The sequence below is a fragment of the Hemicordylus capensis genome, chromosome 1 (assembly GCF_027244095.1).
Source record: "Hemicordylus capensis ecotype Gifberg chromosome 1, rHemCap1.1.pri, whole genome shotgun sequence".
In the NCBI taxonomy this organism is placed as follows: Eukaryota; Metazoa; Chordata; class Lepidosauria; order Squamata; family Cordylidae; genus Hemicordylus; species Hemicordylus capensis.
This window is the reverse complement of record NC_069657.1, coordinates 214,269,113-214,292,010: the sequence shown is the minus strand read 5'-3', so window position 1 is coordinate 214,292,010 and position 22,898 is coordinate 214,269,113. Positions and strand designations below refer to the sequence as shown.

The window sequence follows — 22,898 nt, the reverse complement described above, 5'->3', positions numbered from 1 at the left end:
TCCCTTTCTCTTTCTTCTTTAGGAGAGGAGAGCTGGTCTTGTGGTAGTAAGCATGGCTTGTCCCCTTAGCTAAGCAGGGTCCACCCTGGTTGCAAATGAAAGGAAGACTAGAAGTGTGAGCACTGTAAGATATTCCCCTCAGGGGATGGAGCCACTCTGGGAAGAGCAGAAGGTTCCAAGTTCCCTCCCTGGATTCTTCAAGATAGGGCTGAGAGAGATTCCTGCCTGCTGCCCTGGAGAAGCCACTGCCTGTCTGTGAAGACAATACTGAGATAGATGGACCAATGGTCTGACTCAGTATATGGCAGCTTCCTATGTTCCTATGTTCCCTGCTCCAGGGGGCTAAGCCAGAATTCTTAGATAGCAAAGGAGATGCCTGGTATAATGCAATCTCCCAGACTTCTTGGGTGGGTGGGAGGGAGGGTTCCCCATTCACAGGGCCATAAATCTGTTCTTGGTAAGTAGTATAAAGGTTGTACTGTGGCTTTATTGGGGGGAAGGTAGGAATCAATCCTCATTTGCTTCCCCACCTTCCTGATTGGTTGTTAGGGCTGTTTGTATTTTTTTTCCTCTTCTTGCTTTTATTTGCCATGGTTGAGGTTTGTGTAGTTTTTGCTAGAGAATTTCAGCTCCAATTAAGAGAAGTTCAGATTTAAGGCAGGAACTCATGAATAGTGCTGCTAGCTAGTTGCCATATTGGCCACTCCCACCTGTGCACCATATTTGAAAAAGAGGAGAGGAACAGAGTGGAAGAGGAAGTGTGGAGAGCATGAGAGGAAAGCAATTAGTAGAAGCTTTAGATACAAATCTCCTCTTCTCTCCAGTTCTGTCCATCTCCTCTTCAAATCCAGTGACTTGAATAAGAAAGCACATAGCAGGAAACCGCGGGTGGATGAACCCGAGATTAATTTTTGTAACCCTGAATCGCATCACAGACATTCATCAACTGTAGCCTGGCACCCTCCATTATACGTATTAATGTATAATAATACATTATATATATTTGTGTAGCACAAATGCATTAAAGGCATTCCTGAACATGCCTTTAATATAACATTATATAATAATATAAATAACAGAACTTGTACACTGTGACCCGCTCCTCACCAGTCAACCGTTCCATACTCCCAAGGAGTAGTGGCTGCTCCATGTATCTAGGTGATACAAGGTGGGCAGACTAGGGAAACAATGGGATTGGGAAATAGATCTTTACATAATATCTATCCTTCCATTCCTCCCCCTTTCTCTACTGGTTTCCAGAGGGGGGAACAAGAGAGGCAGTGGAAAATGGGCATCCCCCAATGCGACTTTCCCCTTTGACAGGCTTAGAAGCTGGTGATGAGAAAAGGTGGTCTCTATGTTACCGAGCAATGGCTTGAGGAGCATGGAAGTGGGGCACGTGCTCAGAGAGGCAGCCATCGAGAAGCATGGGCAGTCATGGAGCAGGTCCATTCCTGGGCAGGTCTGGGCCACCTTCTATTATTTCAGTTCCAGAAACAGCACAATACCATAGTTATGGCAGTGTGTGCATTCGGATGTAGCACTTCCGCCTTCAAACCACAGGATGGAGCAGTGAAACTCACTACAAATTGAATGTTTAATGGGAGTGAGGCAAGGGAAATCACAGGTTGGTTTTGCAGTGAAACTGGTTTTGCAGTTTCACGCATTTGGACGTACAAGAATTCCTACCTCTGCCCCATTCAACTCTGGTTTTGCGTTCTGTGAGAATGGGGCCAAAGAATCAAAGTGGCATTTCATGCTGCAGCCAATCGATAAGGCAGGTGTGGCAGCAGAGGTGAGTAGTAGCAATGGTGCTCCACCTCAAGTCTGTCTTAAGCTGCCCCTCCAGAAAAATATTAGCAATAGTGACTCTATGACTATGTAATATGATGAAGAGACTGAGCTACGAATCATGACTTCTCTGGGTTGAAGCTAGCCTGTATCATGAGCTCACTAGGTGGCCTTAGTCAAGCTACTCTGTCTCAGCTCTCTCCTGAGAGATACTTATTTACTTCATAAGATTGTTGTGAAGATTACATTGAGATGATAATACATGTGAAGTATTTGCACATCCAAAGATGCTATATAAATACTAAGTATTATTATTATTAAATTATCTCCCACTAAAATGGACTCATCTTACAATACTGTGGAGATCCACACTAGCTCTGCAATACTTGTTTCTTTGGGATAGCAGCCAGTGTCTAGAATTAAGCTGCATATGAACAAGGAGGTTGAGATTTGAATGATGTAATATGGGGGTGCTGTGTTTGAATTATGTGTTTAAGACTGCAGTCCTGTGCACACATATTTAGTAGTAATCCCTGTTTAGTTAAGTTCAGTTAAGTTCAGTGGGGCTTCCTTCCAAGCAGACATTCATTGGATTGTGTTGCATATCTTATTTTAAGACTTGCTGCTGACATTAATTAAATGCAAATTTCAAAATGTTTTGACCCATAACACTTATTGTTTTCGGTCTACCAATCTGGATCTCTCAGTTCTTTTGACATCTGGGCCTTTATAGTAGAGCAGTCTGTAGCCCATATGTAAATACTTCTGTTTGACATTGCAACAGTCTGCCAGATCGGCTGTCTGTTGTACACTATTGTGTCCATCCTTGGTTGCTGCTATAGTATGGGAATATGTTCAGAACATGGTGATGATAGTATCCATGCATGGTGAGATAATCTCACTGAAATTACAGCATTGTGCTACCATGCATCAGGCATACAGGTTCAGCATGGGCAACACAGGTTGTGTTTTTCCATGCTATTTCATATTCTGGATATTCTAAGCTGAACCACCAATAAAATTCCTTTCAGGTGGGATGGAGTGTAAAGCCAGGAGGAGGACTGAGTGGCAGTGGGAAGCATCTATACCTATTTTATATTTTTAGGATGCTGTAAATATTTGGATGTGCTTGGGGAGGGGATACTCTTGGAAACACCATAGCTCAGTGTAAGCATGTATGGCTTACATGCAGAAAGTCCTTGGTTCTATCCCAGGTATCTTCAAGAAGGGCTGAGACAGACCAATATCAGAAACCCCAGAGAGCCATTGACAGTCAGTGTAGACAATACTGACCTACATGGACCAATGGTCTGACCAGGTGCGTAACAATGATAGGGCAAGGGGAGACAGTTGTCTGGGGGCCCCACTGCCTGGAGGGGCACCCCAGAGACACCTCATGTGACTCCCCATTGCCCCCTGCCCAGCCCCATAGCCTCTCAGCCACTTGCCCTCTTCGCCGTCTCTCCTGCTTGTTCTGCTGGCCCGCAATCGAAGCAGCAGGCAAGCTGCAAAGAGCTCCTTTTCTCCCGCCTCTCAGCTGATCGGCGGGTGGGCGGGGCTTCCACGGAGGCCTCCGTGTAGGCCGCAGTGAAGCCTGAACTCGAGTAGGGCCCGAGCAAGCCAGGAAGGAGGAGGCAGCCAGAGTGTTCTCTGCAGCAGAAGATCCCTTGCTGCACTGCTTAACCCAGACCAGCATTTGCCAGGTAGAGTGTGAACTCCTTTTTGTGGTTACCTTTCCCACCCCATCCCACCCCATATATAGGGATCTGCTTGCCATAGGGCTTGGATATGGGGGGGGGGAGGAGGGACCGAGAAGTCTCTGAATATTTATTTTGAAACAGCTTGGAAAATTTGCTGACTTAAAAAAAAACTATCTAAAAAGTCCTATAAGTGGCTTGTTTCATGGCAGAAAATTGCAAAAACTTCTGGAACAGTATTTTATTAATTTTATTTATTCATTCATTCATTCATAAATGCACTTATGTTCAAGTTGTTTTGCAACCCAGAAGGTCTGAGTGAGAACTGTGAAGCATGTGTGGTGCTTTTATTTTATTTTTCTTGTGTGTGAACTGCTCCCCAATAACTTGCAGGGACTTCAGGGTCAATCTGGCCAACATGTGAATGCAGCACCTCCATTCCAGAGGAGATGTGTCTTAAAGGGCTTTAAAAGCCTCCTGTGAAAAACCTCCTGCAATCAAACTTGACTGAATTTGTTCAGAATTCTGAGAAAACAAACATAGGTTCACCCTGCATGGTTGAAAGTCTCCTTTGCTAATCTGCAGCGAGGGGCCCATTTTAATAATTCATCTTTCTAGTGTGTTCTAGGCATTAAAAGTAATACAAATGTATAGTACTCAATGTATATCACTATATATTGTGATGTGTGTGTGTGTATTCAGTGAAATGTATTTGCAGGCAGCATACTTATTTTGGAATATCAGACTTAAATCCTTGGGGGCCTGGGGTGTGCGGAGGCCCTGGACTTTGGGGGGGGGGCCCATTTTAAAATCTTGTCTCTGGGCCCACTCCAACCTTGCTACGCCCCTGGGTCTGACTCAGTATAAGGCAGCTTTCAATGACACAGCTTGGGGAGACATGGTGAGTCTAATGACTAAAACAATTTTGTTAAGGACATATTAGACCAACTTTATTGCACAGAGTGACGAAGGAACTTTAGAACATGGGAAGCCGCATGGAGAAATGGAAAAAAACACATACCAAACTACATTTAGCTTCCTTATTCATTCCTTGAATGTTTCACCCAAGCTGAAATTAGCAATTTGCCTCAAAAAATTGCTTTAGGAGAAATTTGCTGGAAAATAAGGTATCTGAAGTGCAGATCAGGAAGGAAGGAAGAAACCAAAGTGCTATCAAATACTTGAGAAGTGTTCCGGTTTCTGATGATGGCTTCTTGTAAAGAGTCAATTCTTGGCTGTCAGAGGTGATCAAATTCTGCCATATAGAGTTCCTCTTAAAACTCTGACAGCCACAAATCTCCAAATTGCCAATGAAAAGGATAGGCAATATGACAAGTTCAGAAATGTTAAAGGAATTGTCAAGAAGGTTTCTTTAAAAAATAAAAATTTGGAAGTTGTCAGTTAACACCTATCTCTAATGTGTTCAAAAAAACTCTATAACCTTCAGAAACAAGTTTTGCTTTTCCCTTCAGATACAACTCCAGGAACACCTCTTTCTAACTCCATCTCATGCTCACGAATGGTGAATGTATGGAACTGCAATATCTGAAGCATGTTAACATAAATTTTGTTGAGTTCCTATGATTTCTATGCTTGGACATCCTATGCCAAAGCTATATTTTTCAAAATGTACCCCTAATAACTTTTGTGTTAACAATTTGGTACAAGCCAATTTACAACACATGGGAGAGGATTCTAGGGTATTAGCTGATGGTGCTCTCCCGCCCTCATCTGAAAGTTGTCAAGGTACAAGCAACACCCCTTTATTTATGTATTTATGTATTTATTTATTTATTCATTCATTCAATTTTCTAGGCCGCCCTTACAGAATAACTCAGGGCGGCTTTAGAACTAATGTGGTGGCTGTCTAACACAAACCAAATTTACAGCACATAGAAGTGGGGTTCTGGGAGTCTCCTGATACAGATATATTTTCTGCATTTGCCATCTTGAAACAAGATGGTGAACACTCAATGTACTTTAGTATTGTTCAAAAATTTGTCTAAAGATGCACATGGGAGAAGCAGGAGCATGCCTGCTTGATCATGCGCATAGGCTTTTCCCAGTCAATCATGGATCCTGATTATTCACGAGTCTTGCATCCATGTAGACACAGCCCATATGCGTATATGTGTGTAAGCTCTTCCAGACCTCCTGCCGAACATGAATATAAGGTAGAGCTAGTGGCTGTGAGGGGGCATAACTCTGCCCCACTGTACTCACATTCGGAGAATATCTGAACTGTACTTAGAGCTCAGCAGGACACTTGTGGAAACCCTCTAGAGTCTGACAGCAGCCAGTAGTAGCTTTTGCCCAAGCTGTTTTCTGCTGCTGAGAGCCTCCGGATCATGAGGGCCTTGGGTGAGGAGCACTCTGCTCAATATTCTAATAGGACATCAAGGAAGCCTCTATTTCAAGCAAGTGGCCTGCTGAATTGCAGTGCACCAACAATATGTGGGGATGAGAATAACTAAATGTGTTCAGATGGTGTGGACATGATGATGAGAACATGATGACAGAAGATGAGGAGAACTTCACTTTGTGTACCAAGTGTGTTCAGGGAAGTTTCTAACAGCTACAGATGGTACAATACAGATGGCCCAATTAAGGCCAACAAGATATGGGAAAAGCAAACCAGGAAGTGAGGGGCTCTGTATGGCAAGTCATTCCATATGGTGCAAACAGCATCAGCTAATTGTGGTTGCAGGGGCAATAGTGCTGGTGTTAAGCACTAGCACACACTAAGAGAACCACTCGTGCCAGAGGCCCAGACAAGAATCTAATTTGCCTCTTTTGTATATAAAGCCAAAAAACTTCCTTAGTGTATAATAAAAGTGTGAGAATGGTCTTGCTAGATCAAACCAAGCTCTGACTAGCCAAGAATTCTATTGTTAAGAAATGACCAGCCAGATACCCTCAGGAAGCTCAGCAGCAAGCTCAGCATGATGGTTAGGACAAACCCCTCACATTCCTTCCCAACATCTGGCACTCAGAGACACTGTCTCTGAACAAGGATTGTGAGAACTCCAATCAGTATGCGTACATCTTGAAACATTCCCATGCCTTTTGTTCAGAAATTTGAACGTGCAATGCCAATTCACTTTGATTAAGCTTGGGTTGGGAGAATACTGCAGCTTTTAAAAAACCCACCAATTTGGCATACCTTTGACTTAATTCTGAAAAGTTCAGTTATTCTTCTTTTGCCTTTGATTTTCAATCACAAATGGAATGGAATTTTTTTGAATAAAACACTTCCTAAGCTCTATACTAGTTACTAGTTACTCAGCAGAAAGTTCAGACAAGCCGCCCTCACATCAGACTGAACCCGAATTCTATCAATTGCCTATTAGGAGGAAAATAGGAATGACCTATTGTCTCTTTTGCTCATTTGAGCAGCTTGTGAGTCCCCTTTTACATGACCTGTGTATCTAGAAAGTTCCACAGTTTCCCAGCTTTACTGGGAAATATATATATATTTTTATAAGAAAGTTTGCTCACAACATCAATCCAATATCTAGTTAGCAGAGGAACAAATGTGATCTAATATTGTAGGACAGCGCGCTAACTGATTCCTCAAAGGAGTCATTCCTGATTTATGTAGGTGTAAGAGGAAGAAGGAGAAGCTCAGACCTTGGTTAAACAGCAAAAAGATACTATGCAGAAGCCCAATCTTGTGCATGTTTACTTGGAAGTAATTCCCATTTAGTTCAATGGGGACTTACTCCCGAGTAAGTATACATGGGATTGCAGCTTTAAAGGCTGGGGGAAGTGGCAAGCAATGGACATCCTTTTCTATAAAAGTCAATTCTTGAAATTCTGTTTCGGAATGCATTATATACTAGCATGCCTGGAAAACAAACCCAGGATGGGGCTAGAGAAAGAGTCAATTCTCAATGACCTAGCTCAACAAGACAGGGGAAAGGGTTCACACCCACCACAATGGTGTCATCAGGTGCACTCTTTGACTTCATCCTATGTAAGTAAATGGCTACCATTCATTCCTGTAGGTCAGGGATTCCAGACCTTTTGTAGACAAGTGTACTCCTTCTGTTGTAAACCTTCAGCTCAAGCACCCCACAGATAATGGACCGGGTCTCATGATCAGTGAGACCCAGTTTAGGGCACTGAGCAGGCAGGGAGCCCTGGGCGGCCGGATCAGCCACCCGCACGATGGCCGGCCCCAAGACAGAGCCAGCGGGGGGTGGGGGGAGCGGGGGCCACACGGCCCCCACAAGCCCCAGTATGCCCTGCGTGAGTGCGCAGGGCATACTGGGGAGACCCCTGAGCCGGGAGGCTGCTTTTAAGCCTCCCAGCCAGGGGTCTACTCATGAGTAGGCACGGCGCGAAGGCACACCGTGGCTACTCATGATCACAAAAAGCAGGTTTGCAGGAGCACTCACTCCGCAAACCTGCTTTTTGCCAGGGGTTCTCAAGCGGGTTAGCCGCTCCAGAGCCACCAGGCTCAGCTGCGAGCCCGGTGGTTCTGACAACCATCAAAAATCGGGCTAGCCTCTGCTAGCCCGATTTTTGTTGGTCATGAGAACAGCCCCAATGTGTGTGTGTGTGTGTGTGTGTGTGTGTGTGTGTGTGTTAGAGAGAGCGAGAGAGAGAGCACAAGCAAGCACGCGAGAGAAAGAGAGAGCACGTGCACGAGAGAGAGAGAGCACGCGTGCGAGAGAGAGCATGCACACACATAAATTTAAATGTTACAGTTATGAGACAGGCTGCTCTAGTCACTGGCTTACATCCAGACTAAGTTACTCATGAGTCTTCCCAGTAAAATTAATTGATTGCTTAAGTGCCATTAAGTTGACTCTTAGCGACCACATAGATAGAAACTTTCCAGGATGGTTTGTCTTCAGCTTGGCCTTGAAAGTCTTGAAAGTCTCTCAGTGGTGCATTCATTGCTGTTCCATTAATTTTAATAGGATTGCTTAAGAGTAGCTTAATCCGGATGTCAGCCAGTAACTAGAGAAGCCATTCTCATAACTGTAACACTTTAAATTTGTGTGTGCGTATGTATACACAATATACATAAATGCACAAATTTAAGTGTTGCTGTTAGGAAGACAGAATACTCCAGTCACTGGCTCGCATCCATGCTAAGCTACTCATATGCCATTTTATTGAAATTATAGGCCTATTCATTTCAATGGGAGCATTCAGAGTTAATTTTCTGAAGTCTGTCCATCAGGCTGTGGGGAGGGGTATGCTGAGCTTGAATGTGTAACCAGCCAATCAGGAGCAGAGGAGAAGGGTCTTCACCCTCCTTCTTCCCCTTCTGCAGTGGACACATCACTGAGGATTTGTCAGTTTCAAGCCGGTGATCCTCAGATGGGGAACAAATAGCGTGGCTGCAGCATGAGGAGGCAGAAGGGCTCTGAGTACCCCCTTAGAGCAGTTCAAGTACCCCACATTGAGAACCCCTGCTGTAGGAGAAAGATATGGGTTGCACATGAAGATGCTGTTGACGGAGATGTTCTTTAAGAACTCCCCCCTACTCCGACACTGGGTAGCCCCGTCTTTATTGACAAAGAACTGGGCCACAATTAGTGGATGTTCTCTGAGGAGTGAATAACATTTCGCTGTGTTTGGAGGTGCAGTGCACCCTTATGGGTCCCTACAATCTAAAATCTTCCCTCTGTAGCCACCTTGCCCAGTGGGCATTTTTGCTGACCTCTAACATAATGCAACTCCTTCTGAGATTCCCTGTGAAAAGATGTTGATGGCTCAGTTTATGTGCTTTCTTCCAGCTGATTATAGGAAAGATTGCTGGGACTGTTTACGGCCACATCCAGTACCGTTCACCATCCGTGTAGGGGTTACCCTTTCTTATTTGACCAGCTCTGCTTCTTGGAATTCTAATATTCACCAGCAAAGTCTCAGCCTGACCTCCATAAAAGTCATTTCTTTTTCCTAGAGGTCTTTTTAAAAAAAAAAAAAAAAATCCTCCTAATATGTTTTAAAGGGAGGAAAATGATTCACCTTGTAAAAAGCAAACATCTGTCAGCCTCAGCTTCAGGTATAAGCTTATCACAACCTCAGTGATTTTCTATAAGCGCCAGAGCTCTGACAGATAAGGGGCATGGGGCTGCGTTCTTGGTATGCTGCAAACATCATTTCCCCTGCAGTAAAAATAGACACACTAAACCCGACATGCCAGAGCTGCTAAGGCCATTAAAGCTCGACCATTTGAATGCATAAGACCATTAGTGTTGATTTTGTCTCTGTCATGAAGGTAAATAATGTATTTTTTATAATAACTGATCTATCTTTTGTGTACACTGGCTCTGAAGGGTCCATCAGAATCCAGTGAAGACAAATATAGCAAGTACTGCCTTGGGGGTTCATAGGCCCTGGAGATGGGAACTGACTGATCAACCAAATGCCACCTTCAGCTGCTCACGAGTTCATTTGCTCATTGTGGTGCTGCTGCCATATATCATCTCCTGCTTGATTGACAGTTTGGTGGAATGAAAGAGTGAGCAACCAACACATGGACATTCCTCTCCTCATCACACTGGCTCAAATGAGAGGAGTAAGCAACCAGTTTTTGCATGTACAGAGAACTGGCAGGGGAGGGGTGCCATAAGAATGACTCTGCTGTCTCAGACTGAATGTGCATCTGGTTCAGCATGTTGTTTTCAACAGTAGCCATCCAGGTCTCAATGGGATAAAATAAAAGGGCATAAAACTGATGGTTTTCTCCTGTTGGTTAGCCTCTGGTATTCAGAGACACACTTGTATCTTATCATGAGGTTCTTTATAGCTACAACAGCTATTAGTATTTATAGACTTTCTAAATGTGAAAGAATAAGAGCAGTGGAATTTTGAACAGCTCTTTATTTAACCCTTTCTGGAGTCATGATTTTTTATGCATGACTAGAACTTCCTACTCCCAAGTAGTCCTATTGGTTACATTGGATGTTCCCCAACTTTTTCAGGCCACAGTACCCACAACAATTTAACATTTCACTCCAGGGGAGTGCAGCAGTGACCCCCACATCCCAAGCATGGTGTCCTGTGTGTCTGCATGACTCAGAATGTGAGCTTTTAGTAAATAAAAATAAACATTTCTAAGGCTACACTAATGAGGATCCATACTTCAACAGTTCAGTTGTCAGCATTTCAGCTGAAAGGATATGCTGTGGGTGACCTAAAGCCAAACTGCTAGCTCATTAAGTGCATTCTACAGCCAGTCATCCACAATCATCACATTTTTTGCTTGGTTTCTTGTCAGCTGTCCTGGGCACAAATTTCCAGGGCACACACAATACCAATGCATTTTGTCCATCTAATCCCAACACAGTTCACAACACTTCCCTTTGTGAATGTGGTTGCATGTCAGGGGATGTGTTTGGCTTCCTGTGCTTCATAGTACCTACACAAGCCACCCCCTTGCTCAGGACAGCATCTGCCAGCCATATACTGGGGAGGAGGGGGGAGCTATCCCTCACCACAATTCTCAGAGGACAGGTTCAGATGAACATTGCCCTGCATACGCAAGAACATCAGGTCTGTGGCAAGTATAAACTTTCTCTGATGCAGTCTTTGTTGTAGTCCTCCAGTTTGCTTCCCTAGGCAAACGTCTCCTGTTAGTGGGTAGGATTTTTCTGCATCACAGCACCACCATAATTTCAAAATGTACATCTTTGACTTCCTTGGAATGTGTTGCCATAAAGGACAGCATCTTGAATATCTAACAGCTGCTGGTCAGACCCAGGAATGTAGCTTGCGGCAGCTTCATCACAAATATGGCCCAGATACCTGTAATGGTTACCAGCTTGGCAATCACTCTTATCTCTGGATTTGTGGCTTTATCATTGAACCATAAATTACTTGTAATATTCTCAAACCATCACGGTTCCACTGGGTCCCCAAATGTACTGCCCACAATCCCCGAAGAGCTGGCTGATTGGCATGAAACACAACAGCCAGCACTAGATGGATAAGATATACTTTCAGTTCTGTTAGGTCAAGGTGATCATAGGAAAATCAGAACATAGGAAGCTGTACAGAATCAGACCGTACATTCACCTAGAGCAGCACTGTCTACTTTGACTGGCAGTGGCTCTCCAGCACTTCAGAGAGTATTTGGATTCCTTCCTTGGGGTTCACGGTGGACCCCTCCCTCCCTCCCTCCCACTCAGATTACAGGGGAGGAAGTCTTCACTCATGCTGAGAGAACTTGGAAACTGTAAGTTAAGAACATAAGAACAGCCCTGCTGGATTAGGCCCAAGGTCCATCTAGTCCAGCATCCTGTTTCACACAGTTGCCCACCAGATGCCCCTGGAAGCCAGAGGCAGGAGTTGAGGGTGTGCCCTCTCTCCTGCCATTACTCCCCTGCAACTGGTACTCAGAGGCATCCTGCCTTGGAGGCTGGAGGTGGCCTATAGCCCTCCAACTAGTAACCATTGATAGACCTCTCCTCCATGAAGTTATCCAAACCCTTCTTAAAGCTATCCAGGTTGTTGGATGTCACCACATCCTGTGGCAGAGAGTTCCACAAGTGGATAATGTGTTGTGTGAAAAAGTACTTCCGTTTGTTGGTCCTAGACCTCCTGGCAATCAATTTCATGGAGTGACCCCTGGTTCTAGTATTGTGTGAGGGGGGAAAGAATTTCTCTCTCTACACTTTCTCCACACCATGCATGATATTATAGACCTCTATCATGTCTCCCAGAGTCATCTTTTTTCTAAACTAAAAAGCCCCAGGTGTTGTAGTCTTGCCTCATGAGGAAGGTGCTCTAGGCCCCTGATCATCTTGGTTGCCCTCTTCTGTACCTTTTCCAGTTCTACAATGTCCTTTGTAAGATGTGGTGACCAGAAGTGTATGCAGTACTCCAAGTGTGGTCGCACTATAGTTTTGTATAAGGGCATTATAGTATTAGCAGTTTTATTTTCAATCCCCTTCTTAATGATCCCTAGCATGGAATTGGCCTTTTTCACAGCTGCCTCACATTGAGTCGACACTTTCAGTGAGCTGTCCATCACGACCCCAAGATCCCTCTCCAGGTCAGTCACCGACAGCTTAGATCCCATCAGCATATACTTGAAGTTGGGGTTTTTCATCCCAATGTGCATCACCTTACACTTGCTAACATTGAACCTCATTTGCCATTTTGTTGCCAACTCCCCCAGTCTGGAGAGATCCTTTTGGAGCTCCTCACAATCCATTTTGGATTTCACTACCTGGAAGAGTTTGGTATCATCTGCAAATTTGGCCACCTCGCTGCTTACCTCTGCTTCTAGATTATTTATGAATAAATTAAAAAGCACCAGTCCTGTTGTGGACGATCATAACCCATCATAACCAGGGGTACCAACTCAGAAGTATGTGAAATATAGGCCCGGAATACAGGCCTGTATCTGATTTCGTTTTATAACAAGAAATGAAATCAAACCTGAACTCTGGCATGCTGTTCCCTGCTCTGCGAAGAGAGGAGGAACCTGGCATTGTGTTGTTAAAATGGGATATGCAAGGGAACAATGGAGCCAGGTCTGAATGCTGAATGCTGCAATCCATATGCTAATACCACTGGCCACCAAGGTGTCTGTGGCGGGTTTGCCAGACCTGGAGTTCCTCCTTCCATTGTCAGTGATGGCCCTGCAATGTCCAAGTGATTAGCACAATTGCTGTAGCCAAATGGATACTGAGAAAATACTTGTAGGCTTTAAGTATTTTCTCACTGATGATTCTGTCCTAGCCAAATTGTATTGAATGTTTACAGAGTTTACAAGTTTACAGAGATGAAATCCAAAGATATCTCTGGACTAGCTGATATCCTGAATAATTAAGATTTTGTTGAGAAGGTGGCAGGAAGTTATCACCTGTTTGGACATACAGGAAAAGAGGAGAATTTTGAATAGATCCTATTCAAGGATCAAAGAGAAATTGACTATAAGAATGAGGCTTTTGAGACAGAGAGTTAGCATTCTTATGCCTACAACAAGATCTGCTCACACGCTTTCCCAGAGTTTGCTGCACAGTCGCAGGGGCTAAGCAGGAACTCTGCCCGTGCTCAGAGGCTATGCCTCTCACTGCTCAGTGAGAAGTCAAGGCTCCCCATCCATGGAGCTCTCAGCTATGATCTGAAACAATTGCACAACTCCTGTCTCCGCCAGCGCCTCACTGCTTCAGCTGAAGTGATTCGTCTCTCTCCAGCCTCTGATCATGGTAATATGCTGCTCGGAACCCCCTTATCCCTTCCTCTTTTATTGCTCCCTTCTCCCCCCCCACCTTTTCCCCTTCTACTAATCTCTGATCTCCCCCCAAACCTTATCAGCCCGCAGCCTTCCCCCCCTTTTTCTTTTCTGCCTATATTTGAAAGGTATTAGACCTAGGAAGATTTAATTGCACGCACATAAGCTAATTAGGCACACTGGGTGGAAAATATTGATACTGGCTAGATGTTCTGTTTTAATACTGTTAGCAATTCTGCTTTGCTAGGTTGTTGTTAAGCTTTTTATGTTCAATAAAGCCCATTGAACCCTTTCAGGAGTGGTTTGATCTCCTTTCCTCTTGCGCCCAGATCACACATGGGTCACCATATAAAGAACTTGATGACATTGTGGGCCAGACCTAATTTTGTATACTAGCTAATGAGCATATTTGGTGTATAAATCAGGCCTGGTCTGCAACAGTCCCAGAACAGATCCCTGGGGGACCCCACTTCTTACTTCCCTCCATTGGGAAAACTCTCCATTTATACCTACCCTCTGTTTCCTGTCTTTCAACCAGTTAGCAATCCACACATGTACTTGTCCCCTTATCCCATGACTGCTAAGTTTCCTCAGGAGTCTTTGATGAGGAACTTTGTCGAAAGCTTTTAGGAAGTCCAGGTAGACTATGTCAACTGGATCACCTTGATCCACACACTTGTTGACACTCTCAAAGAACTCCAAAAGGTGGATGAGGCAAGATTTACCTTTGTGGAAGCCATGCTGGCTCACTCCCAGCAGGGCCTGTTCATCTAGCTGCTTTACAATTTTATCCTTGAGGGTGCTTTCCATCAATTTGCCTGGAATGGACGTTAGCCTAACTGGCCTGTCATATCCTGGAACGTCCCTGGATCCCTTTTGGAAAATCAGTGTTACATTTGCTACTCTCCAGTCCTCTGGTACAGAGCCCGATTGCAGGGATAAGTTATATATTTTAGCAAGGAGGTTGGCAATTTCACATTTGAGTTCTTTGAGGACTCTTAGATGGATGCCATCCAGCCCTGGTGATTTGTTAGCTTTCAGTTTTTCCAGAGGGTTTAGAACATCATCTCTTGTCACTTCTATCTGACTCAGCTCTCTAGCCTCCATTCCTAAAAAGCCTGGTTCAGGAACAGGTATATGCTCAGTATCCTCTGCCGTGAAGACAGACTCAAAGAACTCATTCAGCTTCTCTGCAACCTCCATATCCTCCTTAATAGTCCCTTTCACTCCCTCAATGTCTAATGGTCCAACCGCCTCCCTGGCAGGTTTCCTGCTTCTGATGTATTTAAAGAAGTTTTTGTTATTCCCCTCGATACTTTTGGCTAAATGTTCCTCAAACTCTCTTTTTGCCTCCCTTATTGTCACCTTGCATTTCTTTTGCCACAGTTTGTGTCCTTTCTGTTCTCTTCATTTGGACATGCCTTCCAATTTTGGAAGGAATTATTCTTCCCTTTTATGGCTTCCTTGATGGTACCCGTTAGCCATGCTGGCATCCTCCTGGACTTATTGGTACCTTTCCTCCTTTTGGGTATACAATCTAACTGGGCTAGATTGTAAGTTAATGTGCTTACTGTAACTTCTGCACCATAAAAAAAACAGTAAGGTCATTCACACTACCCAACATGATGGGGGTGGGGAGGGCTGTCAGGAAGGAAGACTCCTACCTACCTTTCTACATACAATCAAAGTTTTGTAGAAGGCTCTGCCTCACAACATTGGGGGATTCCCTCACTGCTGGGCACTCTTGCCACCTGGCTTTGTACATGCTGGGGCTGCAGGCAGCTCAAACATGCACGTGACCAGGGACTGGGGCAGAAGGGTATATTCCAGCTCTTCTGCCCCAGTAAAAGCCTGGGCAACGAACTCAGGCTACCTGGTGGGGCACTTCTGGGACTGGGCCCATTCTGGGTGCTCACACATGATGTCCTACTGTGCAAGCTGTGCAAACCCAGGTAGGGCTGCTCATGTGAACAGCCTCCTTGTATAGTCTTGTATATTCAGCTGAATTTACAGAAGTAGGTTCCATGCACCAGCATGTTGCCTTGGTCTTTCAGCTAGACATTGGGCATGCATTGAGTCAGAAGCTCAACAGGTGCAGCTTCCCTAACCAATACCAAGGGATTCACCTGATGGATTTCTGCCAGATGCAGAAGACAATGTGTTTGTTGTCACCTAGTTACTCCACGACAAATTTCAAGTGGATTGGACACATTGTTTAGGTTTTTCAACCAACAAAATGTCCAGGGCTTATCATGGTAGAATGCTATTTTGACTAATCACCTAATCAAGGAGGCTGCCACTGTGCAAATTAGATGAGGAAACAAGATGAAGAAGATCTGTTAACTCAGGAAGGGAAGGGGGAGGGATGGGAAGAAAGAAAGAGGGGACAAGTGAGAGAAAAAGGAGGAAGGGGAAGAGAGAAAGAAGGAAGGGTGAAGGACGGTCTCAGGCCGGTCAGCAACCTGAGGGGAATGAGCAGCCATGATGGCAGTGGCAAGGGCCCAGTCAAACACCACCACTGCTGCAGCTCAGAGTTACCAAGGCCATTGGTGGAGGGAGTCAGGCAGGCGAGGGATGGGCCCAGGCCTGTCAGCATCCTGAGGGGAATGAATGCCCATGGTGGCAGCAGCGAGGAAGGGCCCGGACAACCTCTGCTGCTGCTCCTGCCGGGAGGAGGAGGAGGAGTGGGGCTCAGGTGAGGGTGGAGGGGTCTCTGGAGTCAGGGGCTGCAGCTTGGCCAATTAGCGCAAGCAACGCTGCAGATGCATCCAAGAGGTGTGAGGGGGGTGGAAGAGGAAGAGCAGGAGTGCGGTTCAGGTGAGGGTGGAGAGGTCTCTGTGAGGAAGCTGTGGTGGCGGGTGAGGGGAGCAATCAAGTACTAGCGTGCATATGCTCTGTGCAGGTTAAGCTAGTTGGTTTTTTTAATTAAACACATGCATATGTAAAAAGTAGACAGACAGGCTAGGTTATATTCTGTGCATGGAGCTGCTGTAGCTGCTTAGGATCAGGGTGAGTCTGTGGCTTTTGTCATGGTAATACCGGTGGAGTGTCATCTATTTCCAGCTATGTGCTAACTATAGATTGCAGACTATTTGATAATATTTGGGCATGAGCCAGCAAGATTAAATGGTGTTTTTTTTAAAGTTATATTGAGAATTCAGCACAATATTTAATTTTCTCTGACTAAAATTAGCAGAACTTTGAAATATGTAACTTTGGTTGGCCACTGTTTCTCTTCTACTATGAGCAGACGCTGGGGGCCCAATCCAGTCGATCCCTTCCATGTATCACTACGTGTGCACAATTGTTCTGCAAGCAGAACTCTCCACTTATGAAAGGGCTGCTGATGGGGAGAAAAGCAGTGGCAGCAAAATTTAGCATGTGGAGCAGTACCAATGGGAGGAAATTGTAAGGATGTGAAAGCTAGCTGGATTGTTAGGGTGTGATTTTTATTATCAAAATATAATGTTGTTTAAAAAATAGATTTTAGGAGAAATGTGTTCTGAATTTTTCAGCAAACACAACCATGCTGTGAACCTCTCTGTATATCCATAGATAAAACTAGTTGGTTGCTAGCTCATATTTTTTCGTATTCTTTGAACATGTTCCATCTACAGACCATGGAGAATATTATTTATTGACTCTTACCGACAATGGGAGGATAAATAGGTCCTTGGATTTACCTAAGAAGTATGTAGGCAAGCAATAAAATGATGCTGAATTGATTTCCTCTTTTCAGTATGGGATTTCTTTCTATAAATGGGAGCTGGAGCACTGAGGCATCAGGTGATAATTCTTTTATTGCTTCCCTAATTTTGGACATATGGGCAATTTTTGTGTTCCTGATTGTACCAGGTACATATACAGCCTTACAGGAAAAGTTATATAGAAAGGCACTAGAGTAATCAGGTCTCACTTTAAAGATCTCTAGCTTGTCTATAAGGGTTTGTAAAATGTTGTCCACTCGGAATTGCTACAATTCAGTTCTACTGGCATTGGCATGCTAATTCTATAGTATCAGGGTATTTGGACATTCACTGGAAATCTATACTGTGCTTGTTTTTCTCAGAGCACAACACTGTGGATTGAAAAAGAGAAAGGAGTTGAGGTGGATGAATAACTGCCGTTGTCATCAAAAGCCTACATTTATTGTTACTCAGAACAATGCTATCTACACCTACCGTTCTAGCTACATCCACTCATTGGAATGGTTCATCTATAATAATATTTGAATAGCTCTTAATATTCTGTTCTAGCTGGACAGCTATTCCTGCACAGATCTAACTTACCAAGAAAATTACTAATAAGATTTTAAACCAAGTCTGAGACTAGATGGTTTAGGTATTCCCTGATTTTTTAGAAACACTCAGTATGGTAGATTTCTTAGAAAATAATTTGTAAAATGAGAGGCAGTCAAATTATATTTTGGTAACACAAATTTTAAGATAAACACTGTTTAAAATCCTTTACCTTAATATAAGATGACATGTCAGCAATGCAATGCGCATATTAACTCCAGCTCTCAACAAAAAGACCCTTTATTGCACAAAAAGTAAAACTAAAAATTCATATACATAAAAGACAATTCAGTGTAACACACCATTCTCAGTTAAGCACACAAATAAGCACAGATAAAAACCTCCTACATCCCCCAGTTGTTAAATTCCTTGGATGTGATAACATTCTGTTCCATGACTGGCAGAGAGATAATGAGTGAGGCGGGCGGGGTGTGTGTGTGTGTGTGTGTGTGTGTGTGTGTGTGTGTGTGTGTGTGTAAAGGTGAATCACCTGATTCTTCTCAGAGCCTAATAAACTTTATGGCTTCAGCCAATCCCTCCCGAGCATTAACGTTAGGTCTCAATTTCTCTATAAATAGCACTTCCTTTAGTTCCCTTCTTTGTAGGTTCCTTTCAATCTCCCAAATAGATATTTTAGTAGGCATCATTGACCTTCATGCTTTATCCTCATATGCAATGACCAAGGTTTCAATCTCTGGGCACAATGCCTCATATCTGCTAGATGTTCTTTATATCTACCTTTCAATGATCTACCGGATTCCCCAGTATAGAATGAGGTGCTTTACCATTAACCTTGTTTGAGAGAGAATACGAGATTTAAAGTTTGGATGTGCACCTTGAATACAAGAAGCTCTTTTCTGTTGGGTCAGGACATTGGTTAATCTAGGTTGGTATTGTCTAGGCAACCTTAGCTCTCCGACTGTTGTTGAACCACAACTCCCATCATCCCCAACCACAATAAATTGTTGCTGTGGATGATGGCAGTTGTGGTTCAATGACAGGTGGAGAGCCTAAATTGCCTACTCCAGTCTATACTGACAGGCAGCAGTTCTTCGGGGTTTCAGAGGTCTTTCCCAACTCTGTCTGGAGATATCAGGGATCGAACCTAGGATTTTCTGCATGCAAAATAAGTGTTCTACCATTGAGATATGTCCCTCCACCTTATTGTCCCCTAAGCACCCAGCCATACTTGTTAGACTGGGTAAATACTGGTAGTGCATTCTTCTGGGTGAACTGAGGACTCTAATTAAGAAGAAGAAGATTAGAGGAGGTGAGCTTTGACTCTACTATCAAGCCTGCTTTGTGGATGACTGGGAGTCTTATAGCTGCCTCCTCCCCACCCTTGGTCTGCTGGCCAGGACAACTCAGACCAGAACAGTCCTGCTGCCTGACTGGGAACCTCCGTTCCTCCAAGTGCCTGGCCTTTACCACCTGCAGGCACTGACTGATTACATCAGCCCTGCCCAGAGTCCTTTGTGAGAGGAAGGACTCTGGAGGCTTTTTAAGGAAGGGGGCCGCAGCAGGCAGTGCAACCAGCCTGCAGGCAGGCACCTTTGGTGCTGGCCTTCAGTGTAGGACTGAGGGACACTATATTCAGTTTGGCTGCTTGAGGAGTTGCAGCAGTAGGTGCGCCAGCTTTTTTATTGAGATTGGGTTGAAGTAGTTGTAATGTGTTTGGGTTTGTCTGGAGATGGGGAGACAGGGGGCACCTTCATTGAATGTGGGGCAGCTATTCTGGTAGTGGTAGGGAATAGAAGAAGTAAAATTGACAGGTCAGCAGGCCGTTCCAAGGGAAGGGTAGTCAGAAATTTAATAGCTGTCTCCCCCTCCGGCTGTCCTGCCAGCTCTGTGACCTCAGGGAACACTGCCACCCACCCACATAGCCTTACCTTGCTCCTCTGCAATGCCAGGTTTGTCCAAAATAAACCCGAACTCATCCATGATTTGATTATGGATGAAGGGGCCGACCTGGTATGTATTACTGAGACTTGGTTGAGGGAGTCTAGTGGCCCAGTTTGGTCCCAGCTTCTTCCGCCTGGGTATTCTGTAGAGGTGCAGGTGAGGGGACGTGGGTGGGGAGGTGGAGTGGCTGTGGTCTATAAGGATAACATCTCCCTTACCAGGGTCCCTGTTAGGGTATCAGACCATATTGAATGTGTGTACTTAAGTTTGTGGTCCAGGAATAGATTGGGACTTCTGTTGGTGTACCGATTGCCCCGCTGCCCAACGGAATCCCTTACTGAGCTCACAGACTTGGTTGCAGAACTCACGTTAAAGTCTCCCAGACTTTTGGTGCTGGGGGACTTCAATGTTCATTTTGGGACCAATTTGTCCAGGGCAGCTCAGGAGTTCATAACGGCCATGACAACTATGGGCCTATCTCAAGTGGTCTCTGGACCGATGCACATTGCAGGTCACATGCTTGATTGGGTCTTTTACTCTGATCAGGGTGGTGTTCCGTGGGTGGGGACTCCTGTGATTTCCCCATTGTCATGGACAGACCACCATCTGGTTAAGGTTAAGCATACAACCACTTTCCACGTCTGCAGGGGTGAGGGGCCTTTTAGAATGGTCTGCCTGAAGAGGTTATTGGACCCAATAGGATTCCAAGAAGCCTTGGAGGAATTGAATGTTGGCTTTCCTGATTCTGTTGATGCCCTGGTGGAGAACTGGAACGACATGCTCACCAGGGCAGTAGACACGATTGATTCTAAGCGTCCCCTCCGACCCACTTCAAACACTGGCCTCTTGGTATACGGAAGATCTACAGGGGCAGAAGTGGCAAGGGAGGTGACTGGAGCACATGTGGAGAAAGACTCAACTCAAATCCGACAGATTACGACATAGAGCACATTTAAAGATCTATGCTCAGGCAATACGTGCAGCAAAGAAGCAGTTCTTTTCTGCCCATATTGCATCTGCGAGTTCACATCCGGCAGAGTTGTTCAGGGTTGTGAGGGGGCTAGTATGCGACCCCACTTCCTTGAATCAGAAATTAGAGCCATCAGTTACCCACTGTGATGTGTTTAAAGAATTCTTTGCAGATAAAATCTACCAGATTCGGATCGACTTAGATGGAAACTCCACAATTAATTCGAAGTCTGAATTGGAGGTGTCCCGCAACTCCTCTTATGTGGTTCGACTGGATCGGTTTCAGTTTGTGACTCATGAGGATGTGGACAAGGTGCTTGGAGCGGTGAGGCCTACCACTTGTTCTCTTGACCCTTGCCCCACATGGCTTGTTCTATCAAGCAGGGAGGCTGTTGTAGGAGGCCTGGTAGAAATCATAAATGCTTCTCTGAGGGAGGGCAGGATACCTCCTTGTCTTACGGAAGCAATTATTAGACCTCTTCTAAAGAAGCCTGCATTAGATCCCTCAGAGTTGAGCAATTATAGGCCTGTTTCCAACCTCCCATGGCTGGGCAAGGTAATTGAGAGGGTGGTAGCCTCTCCGGTCCAGGCGGTCTTGGAGGAAACTGATTATCTAGACCCATTTCAAACTGGTTTTCGGGTGGGCTATGCGGTGGAGACTTCCTTGGTCGGCCTGATGGATGATCTCCAATTGGGAATTGACAGAGGAAGAGTGACTCTGTTGGTCCTTTTGGACCTCTCAGTGGCGTTCGATACTATCAACCATAGTATCCTTCTGGAACATCTGAGAGGGTTGGGGGTGGGAGGCACTGTTTTACAGTGGTTCCATTCCCACCTCTCTGACAGATTCCAGGTGGTGTCGATTGGAGACTGTTGCTCTTCAAAATCTGAGCTTAAGTATGGTGTCCCTCAGGGCTCCATACTCTCTCCAATGTTCTTTAATGTCTACATGAAACTGCTAGAAGAGAACATCAGGGGATTTGGAAAGGGGTATTATCAGTATGCTGATGACACCCAGATCTACTTCTCCATGTCAACTTCTTCAGGAGATGGCATATCCTCCCTATATGACTGCCTGTAAGCAGTAATTGCTGGATGAGGGAGAATATACTGAGACTGAATCCAGATAAGACGCAAGTACATATTGTGCAGGGTCAGAACTCCAGAGACGATTTTGATCTGCCTGTTCTAGATGGGGCCACACTTCCCCAAAAGGAACAGGTTCACAGTCTGGGAGTACTTCTGGATCCACACCTTTCCCTGGTGTCTCAGGTTGAGGCCGTGGCCAGAGGGGCTCTCTATCAGCTTTGGCTGATATGCTAGCTGCATCTGTTTCTTGAGATGAATGCACTAGGGATGTGCACAAAACCAGTTTGCCCGGTTTGGTTCGAATTCAAACCAAATTCGAACCAGTTTTGGTTTGGCTCGAATCCCCCCCTGGTTCAGTTTGAATTTGAACCAATTCAAAACTCCAGAAGTGGGTGGGGTGGTAGCTGGTACCCAAGAGTACCTGCCACCCAAATCCCAAAGCAATCGGAGACTCGTACTTTTTTTTAATGAATTTTTTTAAAAAAAACTTTTCTCATAGGGTATAATGGGACTTGAACCATACCATTATTCCCTATTGTGGAGCACCCATAGGTGCTATAAACCACCCAAACCCTGAAGCAATCAGACACTCCTACAATTTTTAATGAATATTTGAATTTTATTTTTTATTTTTTCTCATAGGGTATAATGGGACATGAACCAGCCCATTATACTCTATTGTGGAGCACCTCGGGGCACAAAAGTGGGGTGGGTGGTAGTCACTCAGGTGTGCCTACCACCCACAAAACCCCAAGGCAATCAGACACTCCTCCAATTATTGGTGAATTTTAAAATTATTTTTGAATTCCTCACAGGGAATAATTCTGATAGCTTTCTTGCCCCCCTTGGGCACTACCACCCACCACAGTCCACTCTAGGACATCCCCCGCCCCCGACATGAAGCTATACATTTGCTGCAATCCTCATTATTCCCTATGAGGAATTCAA

The 22,898-nt window shown here is 44.7% G+C and overlaps 1 long non-coding RNA gene across 2 annotated transcripts in view; it reads left to right on the top strand.

Moving 5' to 3' along the window:
- The first annotated feature begins 3,343 nt into the window (after positions 1-3,343).
- Positions 3,344-22,898, top strand: part of LOC128341111 (uncharacterized) — a 91,971-nt gene continuing 72,416 nt past the window's right edge. For both annotated transcript variants that reach the window (XR_008314210.1, XR_008314211.1), the window contains exon 1: positions 3,344-3,494. This is a non-coding gene — a long non-coding RNA (uncharacterized LOC128341111). The remainder of the gene's footprint in view (positions 3,495-22,898) is intronic.